At 42.1% G+C, this 13687-nt stretch overlaps 1 protein-coding gene across 9 annotated transcripts in view; it reads left to right on the top strand.

The window, feature by feature from the left end:
* The window catches only part of THRB (thyroid hormone receptor beta), a 407560-nt gene that overhangs the window by 102312 nt on the left and 291561 nt on the right, over nt 1–13687 (top strand). The gene's annotated exons all lie outside the window — the stretch shown is intronic.

A 13687-nucleotide genomic window follows, 5' to 3' on the forward strand; every position in this document is an offset into this window, starting at 1 on the left:
CAAGACTTCCTTAATATACAAAAGTATCTTACAAATAGGAAAGCAAGGCAGGAGAAGGAAAGAGACAAGCATTCCTATGGAAGCCACAAGATCAAGGGCCAGCAAACCCTTCCCGTAAGAGACGGACGGTGATTTTTTGGCTCTGCAGGCACCATCGTCTCTTTTGCAACCAGTCAGTCTGTTCTTGTAGCACAGAAGTGGCCACAGACAACCTGCAAACAGATAGGGATGACTGTGTTCCGAAAGAACTTTATCCACAATAATGGGAAGTGGGATAAAGTTGGCTCAGGACGGGAGTGTACCAACTCCCGCGGTAGACCTTTTGCAACTTGTTTACTGCTGCATTCTAGATACACCTAGAAGCTTCTAGATACACCTAGAAGCGTCTAGATACATCTAGAAGCAAGTATGCTATGTGCACGATGTTCGGCAAACACATGGTGCATGAATAGAAAGAGGACAACCCACAAAATCAACAGTAAAATAGTACAAAATTGTTCAAACTGACATAATGAAAGAAAGACAAATTAAAATTATGGCATATTTTCTTAGTCTCAGAAACACTGGCTTGGTTTGTTTCTCTTAAGCAGTAATTCTTAAGTTTGGTAGCAATATGCGTGTTAAGTCACTTCAGTCGTGTCCAACTCTTTGCGACTCCATGGACTGTAGCCCGCCAGGCTCCTCTGTCCATGGGATTCTCCAGGCAAGAATACTGGAGTGGGCTGCCATGCCCTTCCCTAGGGGATCTTTCCAACCCAGGGATCAAACCCGCGTCTCTTATGTCTCCTGCATTAGCAGGCAAGTTCTTTACCAGTAGCACCAACTGGGAAGCAGGTTTCTGCATATCCTCACGTGCTGCTGGTAACTTTTTTTTTTTAATAACTCTTATCTTTCATTACATATGCAGAGAAAAGTGTAGAAAGTAATAGAAGAGTAGAAGAGTATCTGTGTACTCACTCACTCCCTAGATCAGCAGTTCTCAGGTTATTTGATCTCATTTGTAAAAATTATTGAGAACCACAAAGAACTTTTGTTTGTTAATGTTTATAATGTTTACCACATTTAGAAATTAAAACAAAAATTTAAATATTTAATACATTTAATATAGCAATAATAAAGTCTTTTTGTGGTAACATTAAAAAAAACATTTCTTGACAGTAACTACAATTTTCAAAGTCAAAAAAAAGAAAGAAAGCAGAATTGAGAAGAGTGACACTGTTTTACACTTTGGCAGATCTTTTTAATAACTGGCTTGAAAGAAGTCAACTAGATCCTCATATCTGCTTTTGAATTCATTCTGTTGTGGTATATTTTATTGTTGAAGTATATGAAGAAAATCAATCCTCAAGCAGTTATGTAGTTAGAAAAGGGAAGCATTTTAATAGCCTGGTAACTGAAAATTCTATTGGTTATTACACCAACATTCAACAAATGGTAGTTGCAATGCGTAATCTGAAAACCATGTCACTGAACTTTTCAGACTCTGTGACATTAAAATCCATTCATTTATCCTGCACTTTGAGTGGATCTTCCACTCATGCATGATTTTTTAACATCATGCCCTGACTGAAGCTTGGGGTGCTGCAGTCCATTGGGTCGCAAAGAGCTGGACACGACTGAGCGACTGAACTGAGCTGAACTGAGCATTTGGAGAATGTTGGTTCACTGAATAGTGTAGGCTTTCCCGGTGCAGGCATGTTACATTATATAACATTTAAGAATCCACCTGCCAATGCATGAGACACAAGAGACATGGGTTCGATCCCTGGGTCAGGGAGATCCCCCAGAGTGGGGAGTGGCAACCCGTTCCAATGTTCTTGCCTGGAAAATTCCAAGGACAGAGGATTCTGGCAGGCTGCAGTCCATGGGGCCGCAAAGAGTCAGACACAGCCAAGTGGCTGAGCACTCATCGTATCACACCTCCACTGATCTCAGAAAAGTCTTTAGCGGTGAGGCGTCTGCCAAGCCCACGGTGGTAGATGTAAGTTTTCCAAAATTCTAATTTTCATTTGCAAGCCCTAGTTTCGTCATGGGCAAAGCCTATTACCAGTTGTTTTCTTGGAAGTGACAGGCGGTTCACCCAAGTCTGAATAACCGTAATTGGGCTCTCACGCCTTCTTTCAAGAAAAATGATGTTCTGTGGAGAAAAGCAGGTAGTTTGGTTCACAATTCAGATGATCACACAAGTACTTTTCCTTAAAGACAACAATCAAACATAGAGCAGAAGTGCCTTGGGCATAGTTGCTCTTCTGTTACTCAGCGCGTTACTTTAAAAGCATTCATAAGTTGGGATTAAATGAAAATAAATGCTACTGCTTCAGCAAGGAGCTGTTTGAGTGAACCTGGCCTGTCTCATTTTGTCTGGTGTTTCTGCAAGTGCCTGGGGTGAGGAATGCAGCCCCCTGCTGACCTAGTTGGCACCAACACCCTGGTTTGCGCTGACACCACAGTTTTACCCAACGCTGATGGTGAACCACCAGTGCAGATGTCAACACAGGGGGAAAGACAAATCAGGTCTTAGTATTAACATGAAAATTATTTTGACCTCAGAGACATCCTGCGGTAGACTTGGGGCCCCCAGAGGTCCTCACGCTCACTTTGAGAACTGTGCCCCAGATTGGGCAAATGTTGATATTTACCTTGTTTTCTTCAAACCTGTTTGTTAAGAAAACAAAATATTATGGACCTAAATAAAATCCCTCCTCTCTTCCCCCACCATGTTGACGTTACTGTACCCTTTCTGCAGGCGATTTTGTAATTCCCCTGCATGTGTAAACACAACAGTATGTCTTTATAGTTTGTTCTTATTTTACAAAAATAATTTCATTCTGTATGTATGCTTTTACAAAGATTTTTTTCATTCAATATTATAAGCCATTTTGTTTTTGATAGAGATCTCTGTTGATGTAACCTAGTTCATATGTTTTACCTGCTCTTTTTCTCTGTTTATTCCTGTATTGATGTATCCTCAGATTATTTTCAACTTTTTGCTATTTTGAATATTCCCTTAAGCAAGAGTCACTTTAGGTTGTACACCATGACATGGAATTCCTAGATGCAGAAGCATGCACACAGTCAGTTTTCTATTCCTATATTCCTAAATTTTCTCCATTACAGTGATACCAATTTACAGCCTAATGTGGTTCTTGGTTTTGCATTAAAAAAAAACTATTGATTTGACTATGCAGGGTCTTAGTTGTGGCATTTGTGATCTAGTTCCCTGAGCAGGAATCAAACATGGGCCCCTTGCATTGGGTGTTTGGAGTCTTAACCCCTGGACCACCAGCAAGGTCCTCTAAGGTTCACTGGTCTTCTCATTCTGGGAACAATCTGGCGATGTATGTCAGATACTTCAGGAGAAAACATAAGCTTTGAACCAGAAATTTCAATTCTAATAATTGGTCATTAGGAATCAATGCAAGGAGTTTTGTTTTGTTTTGTTTTACAAAGTTGCTTGTTGTATTGTTATTTGTAGAGGGGGAAATCTGGAATAACAACTTCTAGAAGATCAACATGTACACACTGCTATATGTAAAATGGACAACCAGCAAAGACCTACTGTGGCACAGAGAACTCTGCTCTAAATGTCATGTGGCAGCCTGGATGGGAGGGGAATCTGGGGGAGAATGGACCCATGGATATGTATGGCTGAATCTCCTTGCTGTCCACCTGGAACCCTCACAACAATGTGAATTGGCTATACTGCAAAATATAAAGTTGTTTTTAAAAAATAGGTAATTAGTTACATATATTGTAATACCTTTTTATGAGCTATGATGTCATTTATGTCCTAATTTTGTTTAAATTATTTTATATCATTTTATTTATCAAAATGGGCGATAGGAGTACAGTTAATTTTTCTTTTCTTTTTTTGCGTGTATTTTTACTGATATCTTTGAAGGAACATGTTATTACAGAAAGCAAGGAAGGAAGAGCAGACCAAAGGTTAACAAATAAATCTTGAAACTTTATCCCAAGCTAAGTGTCAGGTCAGGCCAAAAAAGTAGAACAGAACGTGTCTCAAACTTGACACTGAAGAGTTGTCATTTGAGAGCTTGTTGCAACCCTCAGAGGTCTTGATTCGGTGGGAGCAGGGATCAAGGAGACCCTGAAATACATAGACCTCACACCTTAAGAAATACTCATTAGAAACTGTAGCTAATTTGATCAGATGAGCCTGCATTCATGAAAAATCAGGAGTCTTGTCATTTTCAGATTCCTGCGGGAAGAGACCCGCAGCATCTGGGGACAGTTCTGGGGGGCCTCTTCTCACACAGGCCTGGAGCCAAAGGCCAGAGGCTGGGTGACCACATCCTGAAAGCCTGCCCTTGGCTCTTCGCTTTCTCCTGGCTGTTGGCAGCCTGCCTGACACAGACAAGGTCACACCTGCAGGCGGCGGCCCCAGGTGTTTGGCCTCCGTTCTCTCCCATCCCTCCTGCCTGTTCTCTGGCACCTGGGTCACTTTCTCTGCTGAGCTAAGCTTCACAACTTGGAGCGTTAGAAGATACAAATTCCTGGCCCCCAGCCCCAGTGCTTCGGGTGCCATAGGTCTGCGGCGGGGCCCAGGGAGATGCACTTGTAAAGAGCTGCCGAGTGATAGCAAAGCTGGCCCTGGAATGCATAAGGTCAAGGCCATCAGGGACTCAAAAGGCTGAACGATCACATGTTAGTCATTAGAGTTACTATCAATCATTAGAGTTACTATAGGCCGTTTGGAAATGCAGGTGTGGATGCGATAGTAGTTACAGCATTACTAGCGGTGGTGGTAACAAGTAGAAAAATAGCAATTGTGAAAATAGTAACATTAGTAATAAAGTGACAAAAATAAATGAGAACCATTTGTCTTCCCATGTCTTGACAAAAGTCTTGAACATGGTCTTACCAGAACAGAGACGAGATTTCCAATGCAAGAAGTGTTATGAAATCACTAATTTAAAAAATATGTCTGGTGGTCCAATGGCTAAGAAGCCGCCTTGCAGTGCAGGAGGAGACATGGGTTCGATTCCTGATTGGCGGGCTAAGATCCACCTGCCAGAAAACCAAAACTTAAAACAGAAACAATATGGTAACAAATTCAATAAGGACTTTAAAAATGGTCCACATCAAAAGAGAAATCTTAAAAAAAACAAAACAAAAAAAACCCTCTTTAAATGGATATGCTACATTTCCAGTGAAAGCAAGGTCTTGAAAAACATACCAGGCCTTATGATCCAGAAAAAGCTGTTTCTTTTCCTCCTAAGGGTATTATTTATCTTTGGCTAATAGATTCAGGCAAGTCATTTTTATAGCCTCATATGTTATCAAAAAAAGTATTTTTATTGCTCAATCTAACTACCCCCTTCCTAAACGTATTGCACTAACCCTGCCTTTGGAAGCCAAATATAAACTGAAGTCTAGATAAAAGGGATTTTTTTAAAAACCCATTTGTGTTTTTCTTTTTGTGTTAAATTATGAATAGGGTAATTGGCAGTTAATGAGATGTAAGTGCGGTAGCCTCAGACACTTTGGGTTACGCAGGCCTCTGCACCATTTTCCTCTGGCCCTCATTTTCCAAACTCCAGAGCTATAATTATGCCAAAATTTATCCAAGCCAGAAAATATTTTGTTTTTCCTTGTTGCTACCTACAGACCATAAAGTTATGGAAAGCAGGCATGCAAAACTAATTTTAACCCCTCAGTGAAAATTCTGAGAGGCAACTCAATAAGATATAATTACAGGTGTATGAATCCTAGATGTCAGAATCTCTGAGACGTCTAGAAAGCATCTGATGCAGCTGTTTGGTTGCATGTATCAACCCTATTTTGCAAATAAATTAGCCAAGGCTCAAACAATTAAAATACAGATGAAGCTCAGATTTGAACTGAAAATCTTTCTGATCCTAAAACTTGTGCTGTGTCTAAAGGGGCATGGCAGCTGTTCTTTGCCACTCTGAAGGGTTTTCTTTCACTGCAGCCTACCTTGAACTCTTTTTTTTTAAATAAGCTTTAAAGTTGAATCAAATATTTGATTCGTGCAGTATCTTTCAATGACTATGTCCTTGCATGAGATATTTTGATATACTAAACTTATACATACACCTGAGTGAGAAAGATACATGCATTCTCTTTGTGTAAAAAAGTCCAGGTCTCATGTTTACATTGAAAATGTCAATCTTCGTTTCCACTCAAGTGTTAATCTTTCTAAAAATGTCCCTGACATTGAAGGACAGCCAAAAGGCAGTAACTTATTAGAACCTTGGGTTCAGATTACAAATGCGTCTGGCAAGCTCTGTGTTAAAGTTCAGATTATCTGGGAATTATTTTAAATATTTGTGTAGGAACACTGATTAGTTTCCTAGCATGTTGCCTCATAACCATCCACTAATAACCACCTTGGTCTCCGATTGCTAACTCCAAGGGCTCAAGTCAGTTCTCAGCAGAGCTAATTGCTTCAGCATTTGGAAATCTTATGATGTCTTTACACTAGGACTTGGAAGCGTTGACTCAGAAAAAGAATTTGACGTCTATTTTGACTCTGTTCTTTGCACAGGAGAGCTGAAAAGGCAGTTCTGATGAGGTAACGTCCTTCCCTCCCCTCCTTTTATGTAGTTACTATTTCCTGATGACTTACCTTGAAACTGGAGCGAGAGCGTGACGTCGGAGAGAGAATGCTGGTGTGGGAGTCGGGGTGCCTGGGACTGCATTCTGGCTCTTTCAACTCATGACGTTAGACAAGTCACGGAGTTTCTCAGGGCACTGGTTTCTATAAATGTGAAGGTAACACAGGCCACTGTTAAGCTGTGAGTTCAGCCAAGAGAAGTCAAACCAGCTCTCAGACCACAGATCCAGCGATGGGCCAGGCAGACCCCCGCCTCCCTTCCTGCTTATCTTTTGGCAAGACTGGCTTCGTGGGCAGCAGCCAGGCAGTGATCCTGGCCTGTGCTCTGAGGGACTCCGTGCCTGCTCCAGAGCCTTTCTGTCACCATCTTTAAAGTCTTACTCGTTTATGAACAAGGACCCTGCATTTTCATTTTTCTCTGAATCAGACAAGTCACGTCTCTGGCTCTGCCTTTTGTTAATACATTTCTTGCCAGATGTCTACTAGTTGGAAAAAAAAAAGAAAGAAAGAGTCATTAACTTCAAATTTGCCACTTTCGCCACCATTGTTTCTTTTGGGTGGGGCTTCCCTAGTGGCTCAGATGGTAAAGAATCTGCCTGCTTTGCAGGAGCCACAAGAGACACTGGTCAAGGTCCCTGGGTCGGGAAGATGCCCTGGAGGAAGGCATGACAACCTAATCGGTATTCTTGCCTGGAAAGTCCCATAGACAGAGGAGCCTGGCAGGCTACAGTCCTTGGGATTGCCGAGAGCTGGACACGACTGAGCAAAGATAATAATAATATCTTCTGGGAAGACTGGGAGAGTAAAGTATTGGCAAAAATATGAAAGTGGATTATTTGGTTATTTTCAGTGATCTAAGATTTGTTGAGGGGTGTTTGTCTTTTTAATTTTTTAAAAATTAAAAAAAATTATTGAAGTATAGTCAGTTTACAGTGTTTCAGGTGTTTCAGGTGCAAGATGTTGCAGATGTTTGTCATTTTCCAGATTCCTTTTCATTATAGGTTATAGCAAGATATTGACTATAGTTCCCTGTGATATACAGCAGGTCCTTGTTGTTTACCGATTTTATATATAGGAGTGCTAGGATCCGGAGAAGGCAATGGCACCCCACTCCAGTACTCTTGCCTGGGAAATCCCATAGATGGAGGAGCCTGGTAGGCTACACTCCATGGGGTCGCCAAGAGTCAGACACAACTGAGCGACTTCACTTTCACTTTTCACTTTCATGCACTGGAGAAGGAAATTGCAACCCACTCTTGTGTTCTTGCCTGGAGAATCCTGGGGACGGGAGCCTGCTGGGGTGCCGTCTATCGGGCTGCACAGAGTCGGACACGACTGGCGTGACTTAGCAGCAGCATCAGTGCTAGGATCTGAGTTTTTGATTGTCTAAATTTTCCTTCTTCTATTCCTCCTTGCCCCAGTTCAAGAGCCATGCAGTCAGTTATAGTACAGTGTAGAAGACCCTGGACAGACTAGGGAGGAGGCTTCTTTTCCACCAGCAGTGGCTTTACCTGATCAAGTGAGCTTCTCTCTGCTTTGAGGCAAGGACAGCCACCTCGCAGTGGAAGAGGTCAATTCTGGGTGCAAAGGGGCCGCTGTATGTGGTGAAGTATGCGTGCACGCAGGGCCTCCTTGATTGTACGTGTTAACACTGATGAAATGACTCTGTTATTGCAGAGAAAATGCACATTCTTTGTTTACTCATCATTGCATGCCAGAGATGAAAGAGCAAAGAAGACAAAGGGAATGCTTCTAGGTCCCCACTGAGCCCTGGATGGTTTTACATTAGGAGTCTACTTTCAGAAGCTCGGAGGAAGTCTCCAAGCAACTAGACAGGCAATGGACATATTACAGCCCTGATAATACCCTTCTTTGATGGGCCACTCCAGAGTGTGTTCATTCAAAGCATTGAAAACACCAAACCAATCTTCGAACACTCCTTGTTTCTCTTACAAATGCAGTGCTCATAAACTTCCAAGGGGCTGTCTTTGTTCCCTCAGTTCGTAAAGTTTTCTTCTATTTACTTAAAACTTGATACAATATCTGAATGTTTTAAAGTATTTAGTCTTTTCCCTTCATAAAACTAAATTTAAGTGACAGTCTCTATGGTGAATTCTAACTGCTGTCTGACTTTTGAGTTAGATTTTGGAAAATGTGTCATTTTTATTCTTTAAATCACATAAACCAGTATTTTGATGCACAAAACAGGGTAGAAAGAATTGGTCAGTTTCTAAAGGGAACACAATTTGTCACTCAACATTTTTCTATTTGGTATTGATAACCAGCAAAGCAGTAGCCCCAGCTTACATTTTTGGGTCCCTTGTATTCAATGTGCTAAATCAGTCCGAGATAAATCATTTTGATGAAGTTAATTTATTTTTGATCTGTTGCTTGGGCTTTTGGTGTTTTATCAAGAAAAAAAAAAAAAAAAGCCATGCTTTGCATACCCCCAGGTGATGAAAATGTTCTCTAGTTTCTTCTAAGACTTTTAGAGTTTTAGCTTTTCCATTTAGGTCTATAATCCACTTTGAGTTACAGTTTTTCTACACGGTGTGAGGAGAGTCCAGCTTCATTCTTTGGATGTGGATATGCTAAAGGAGTTTTGAAATAGCCTCCTCACTGGTGGTCGGTGACCGTCTTGCTGAAAATCAGCTGTTTGTGATGAACTTCACGGGGCTTGGCATATGGGGCAGCTAATTCTGGAAAAGAATCACCAGAGAATTGCAGCTTCTTTCTGCTCCACCCCAGTGAACCCATATACTGGCTGAAAGCCTAAACGCACAGCTGGGGCCCCCAGAGAACAGGGTTACAGTCTCTGGTCTGAGGTTTCCCTGCTGGGGGGCACTTAGGAACTAGGGGAAGAGTGATATCCATGCATCACAAAAGGCCCCTGAAGGAGCTGAGTTCATTTCGCACACTGACCCGCACAAACACACTTCAGGAGCAGGCGTGCCCGTCGGTCAGGAAAGGATGCGCTGCCGTCTGAGGACGTCTCATTGCCTTGTGCTCCTTCCCGTGTGAGTGAGAGAAGGCCCCTTCCTGACAGCTGTGAGTCAGCCGTGGGTTCCCAGGGGGTTATGAAAATGCGTTATCTAGAAACGCTCTAAGAAAAGAGTAGATAGGTCCCCGCTGGTCCAGTGGTGAGGACTCAGAGCTTTCAGGTTCAATCCCTGGTTGGGGAACTAAGACCCTGCAAGCTGAGCCACCAGAAAAAAAGAGAAAGAGTAGACAAATCGCCCCTCTGGAAGGCCCTCGAGTCAAATCGTGTCCAAAGCAGGGGGGCGTGTCGCCCACCCCCAGAGTTCTGTGCTGCTCCGTGGGTGGCAGGCAGGATGGAGAACGGTCCCACCAACAGGCAGGGAAACGACCCGCAGTCAGGCCACCACGTTTAGGAGCGAGTCACGTTCCTTCCTTCTCTTCAGCTTGACAGGTACTGATGCTCGTGCACAGAGGTTCATTTTCCCCAAACAGCCTCTGCATGCTTGTTTAGGAAGGGAACATACCTGGCAAGGGTCTTCCTGCGTCCTCAGCTTTAGGCGGGCACGTTCGTGCGTGCTTTGGGGGACTGTGTTAAAACTTCCATCGCTTCCCGGAAATCCTCCCAGCAAATCCCATTTTATCCCAAGAAGGCAGCAAAGATTCACATAGAGCTGGGTCCACGTCAGGGTAATTTGCAGTGAAGTATTTAAATTCTTTGAGCCTCATCCTCTTCTTTAAATTATAGGAATATAAAAATCTTTATTCATGGTCATTATTGGATAAACTGAGATAACGTGTAAAATCTCTGGCCCACATTATGAGTTATATATTTTATTCCTTTCTCCCTTTCAATACCAAAGATAAAGTGGGCCTCCCATTTCAAAACTCATATTTTGGACTTTCAATCCAAAGAATTAAAAGGACTGTCAGCCAAAATGGAAGTTGGGTTTGTGTGTGGACACATCAGATCTCTCTCCTGTATCCTTCTTTTCCTTCAGTGATCTTAAAGCCTACAGGACCTTGCTTCACGGGGTCTTCCTGACATCCTAGGAAAAACATCACTACTATCCATAACTTTGGTGATCTGTCGGCATTCCAGAGAACTACCCAATGATTTAAAATAACAGATGTATTTTCTCTGGTCTGAATATGCAAAGGTGAAATGCAACTGCCTCTTTTCAGAAAACCATTCTGGGCCTAAGGTATTTGGTTAGGTTACGTGCTGAGATGTATTATGACCTTGATGAGTACTAACTTTCAACTGGTGACCCAGAGCTTGTTTATGCAGGTATTTGTTGGCCACAAAGCTGAAACCAAGCCCAAGCTTCCCTGTTTTTCTTTTTTTTTTTTTTGGTGGAGGGGGGTGGGTTCATTGTTCAGCAGGAATATTTGTTTGACTGTCAGTGGGAGGGAACATTTCTCACGACGAGGATGTCAGGTCTGGCACAGGGGAGGTTGTTCTAAACAGGCATGGGATCTGGTTCTTCAAGTGACCTTGGTGTTTAATCCTCCCCAGTGCTTCCCTTGTTTCTGCGTGATCTGGAGGTCCTGGTCTTTGGTTCCATTGCCACCCTGTAATGTCCTAAAGGTCATCTGTAAGATTCCAGACATGAAGGATTTCATTCCAGGAGCAATGTAGACATTCAAGTAGTGGTATCTCTAGTATTTGTATTCCTATGTAATTCAGTCCAGTTGTTCTCTGCAAAACACTCCTGTTTCCCTAATGACGATGTGTCAGAAATCGGGAACAATGTATTTAAGAACTCAGAATGAGTGTGTATTTAAAGAAACAGTAATTCAATAACAAATTTAGCATTTGTTTTCATTAGGCTACATTATCACATATGTCTTTTCTTAAAACTTTGTGTATGTAAGTAGAGATATTAGAAAAGTAGAATAAACTACTTATTTTTCCCATGAAGAAAGAGCAGGGGTATACATAAATTCCCAGCAGTACATGTTCCAAACTTCTGAAAAATCCTTTCTGGAATTTGGCCTGGTATATATAAATGTAGACATAAAAGTACAAACGTTACTCATGTAACTATAAATATGTCAAACCTAAACTATTTGATTTTGCAGTGCAGTCAGTTAAAACTTACAACATTTAAATACACTCCCTATTTCTACTGGAGTTCAGAGCATCCCTCTGAAAAATGTAGGACTTTGCTTTATAATAGGAGAAAAAGGCCATAGAGAGTTATTTGAGGATGATTTACAATTGAATATAATTTTAACATTTTTAGGTGGAGAAGTTCATCATGTTACTTTAGATTCAATTCAGAATTTTCATCTGGAAAAAAAATTAGCCAAATCCTTAATAATTCAAGAAAATAAAAAATACTACATATTTTTCTAAGACTTGGAAGAAATAAAATGGGGGTTTCCAGGTTAAATAAAATCTAATGTGTGGTTGTAAGAATCAAATAAAAAGATTCACCAAAAAAATGCTTTGGAAATGGCAGCATACTCAAGCAGGATAGCAGGAGGGTTCTGCTGAAAGCCTAGTGCTAAGGAGTCTGGCTTTGTGACTACATTCCTTGTGTCTCAGTTCCAGCATGACTGCTCGTGTGTGAATTACTCAGTCTCTGTGTTCCAGTCTCCACATCTGTTAAAATAGGGATCGCAGTAATTCTCATCAGCACATGTACGATTTTCAGGATGATGCCTGGCTTATAGGAAATAGGTGATGAAAATGATGCTGATGATGAAATGATGGTGGGGGACAGACCAGCTGACCCTAACTGTTTAAAAAGAAGTAAACGGAATACTAGAAACAAGTTAGATTTGGAATTGGAATGGAAAGGGGTGCCTTGTTAATACATAATTTCTAAGTTGAGACAATTGTCTTTTTTGATATTTGTGGAAATATTAGTGCTGAAGAACTGATGCTTTTGAACTGTGGTGTTGAGAAGACTCGTGAGAGTCCCTTGGACTGCAAGGAGATCCAGTCAGTCCATCCTAAAGGAGATCAATCCTTTGAATCAATTCATTGGAAGGACTGATGCTGAAGCTGAAGCTCCAGTACTTTGGCCACCTGATGTGAATAGCCAATTCATTGGAAAAGACCCTGATGCTGGGAAAGACTGAAGGAAGGAGGAGAAGGGGACGACAGAGAATGAGATGGTTGGCTGGCATCACTGACTTAATGGACATGAATTTGCGCAAACTCCAGGAGATGGTGAAGGACAGGGAAGCCTGGCGTGCTGCCGTCCATGGGGTCACAAAGAGTCAGACATGATTCAGTGACTGAACAACAACATAGTTTAAAAATGAAAGATGTCTTTGAGCAATCATTGCACATTTACTACAAAGTCATGAAGTTGCAGAAGATGTGGTATACACATACACTCACACACACACACAATGTGATAATACTCAGCCATAAGAAGGAACAAAATTGGGCCATTTGCGTTGATGTGGATGAACCTAGAGTCTGTCAGAGTGAAGTAAATCAGAAAGAGGAAAACAGGTATCATATATCAATGCATGTATGTGGAATCTAGAAAAATAGTACAGATGAACCTATTTGCAGAGCAGGAATGGAGCTGCAGAAATCGAGGATGGACTTGTGGATGTGAGTGAGGAAGTCGGGGGAGCAGGGGGTGGCTGGGACGAATTGAGACAGTAGTATTGCCATATATACACTGCTGCTGCTGCTGCTAAGTCGCTTCAGTCGTGTCCAACTCTGTGCAACCCCATAGACAGCAGCCCACCAGGCTCCTCCATCCCTGGGATTCTCCAGGCAAGAACACTGGAATGGGCTGCCATGTCCTTCTCCAATGCATGAAAGTGAAAAGTGAAAGTGAAGTCGCTCAGTCGTGCCGACTCTTAGTGACCCCATGGACTGCAGCCCGCCAGGCTCCTCCGTCCATGGGATTTTCCAGGCAAGAGGACTGGAGTGGGGCGCCACTGCCTTCTCTGCATACATACACTACCATATGTGAAATAGACGGCTAGTGGGAAGCTGCCGTATAACACAGGTTGCTCAGCTCATTGCTCTGTGATGCCCTAGAGGGGAGGGATGGAAAGGGGGGAGGGAGGTTCAAGAGGGAGGGGATATATGTGTACCTATAGCTGATTTGGGGCTTCCTTGGTAGCTCAGTTGGT

The sequence above is a fragment of the Muntiacus reevesi genome, chromosome 10 (assembly GCF_963930625.1).
Source record: "Muntiacus reevesi chromosome 10, mMunRee1.1, whole genome shotgun sequence".
NCBI classification, from domain to species: domain Eukaryota; kingdom Metazoa; phylum Chordata; class Mammalia; order Artiodactyla; family Cervidae; genus Muntiacus; species Muntiacus reevesi.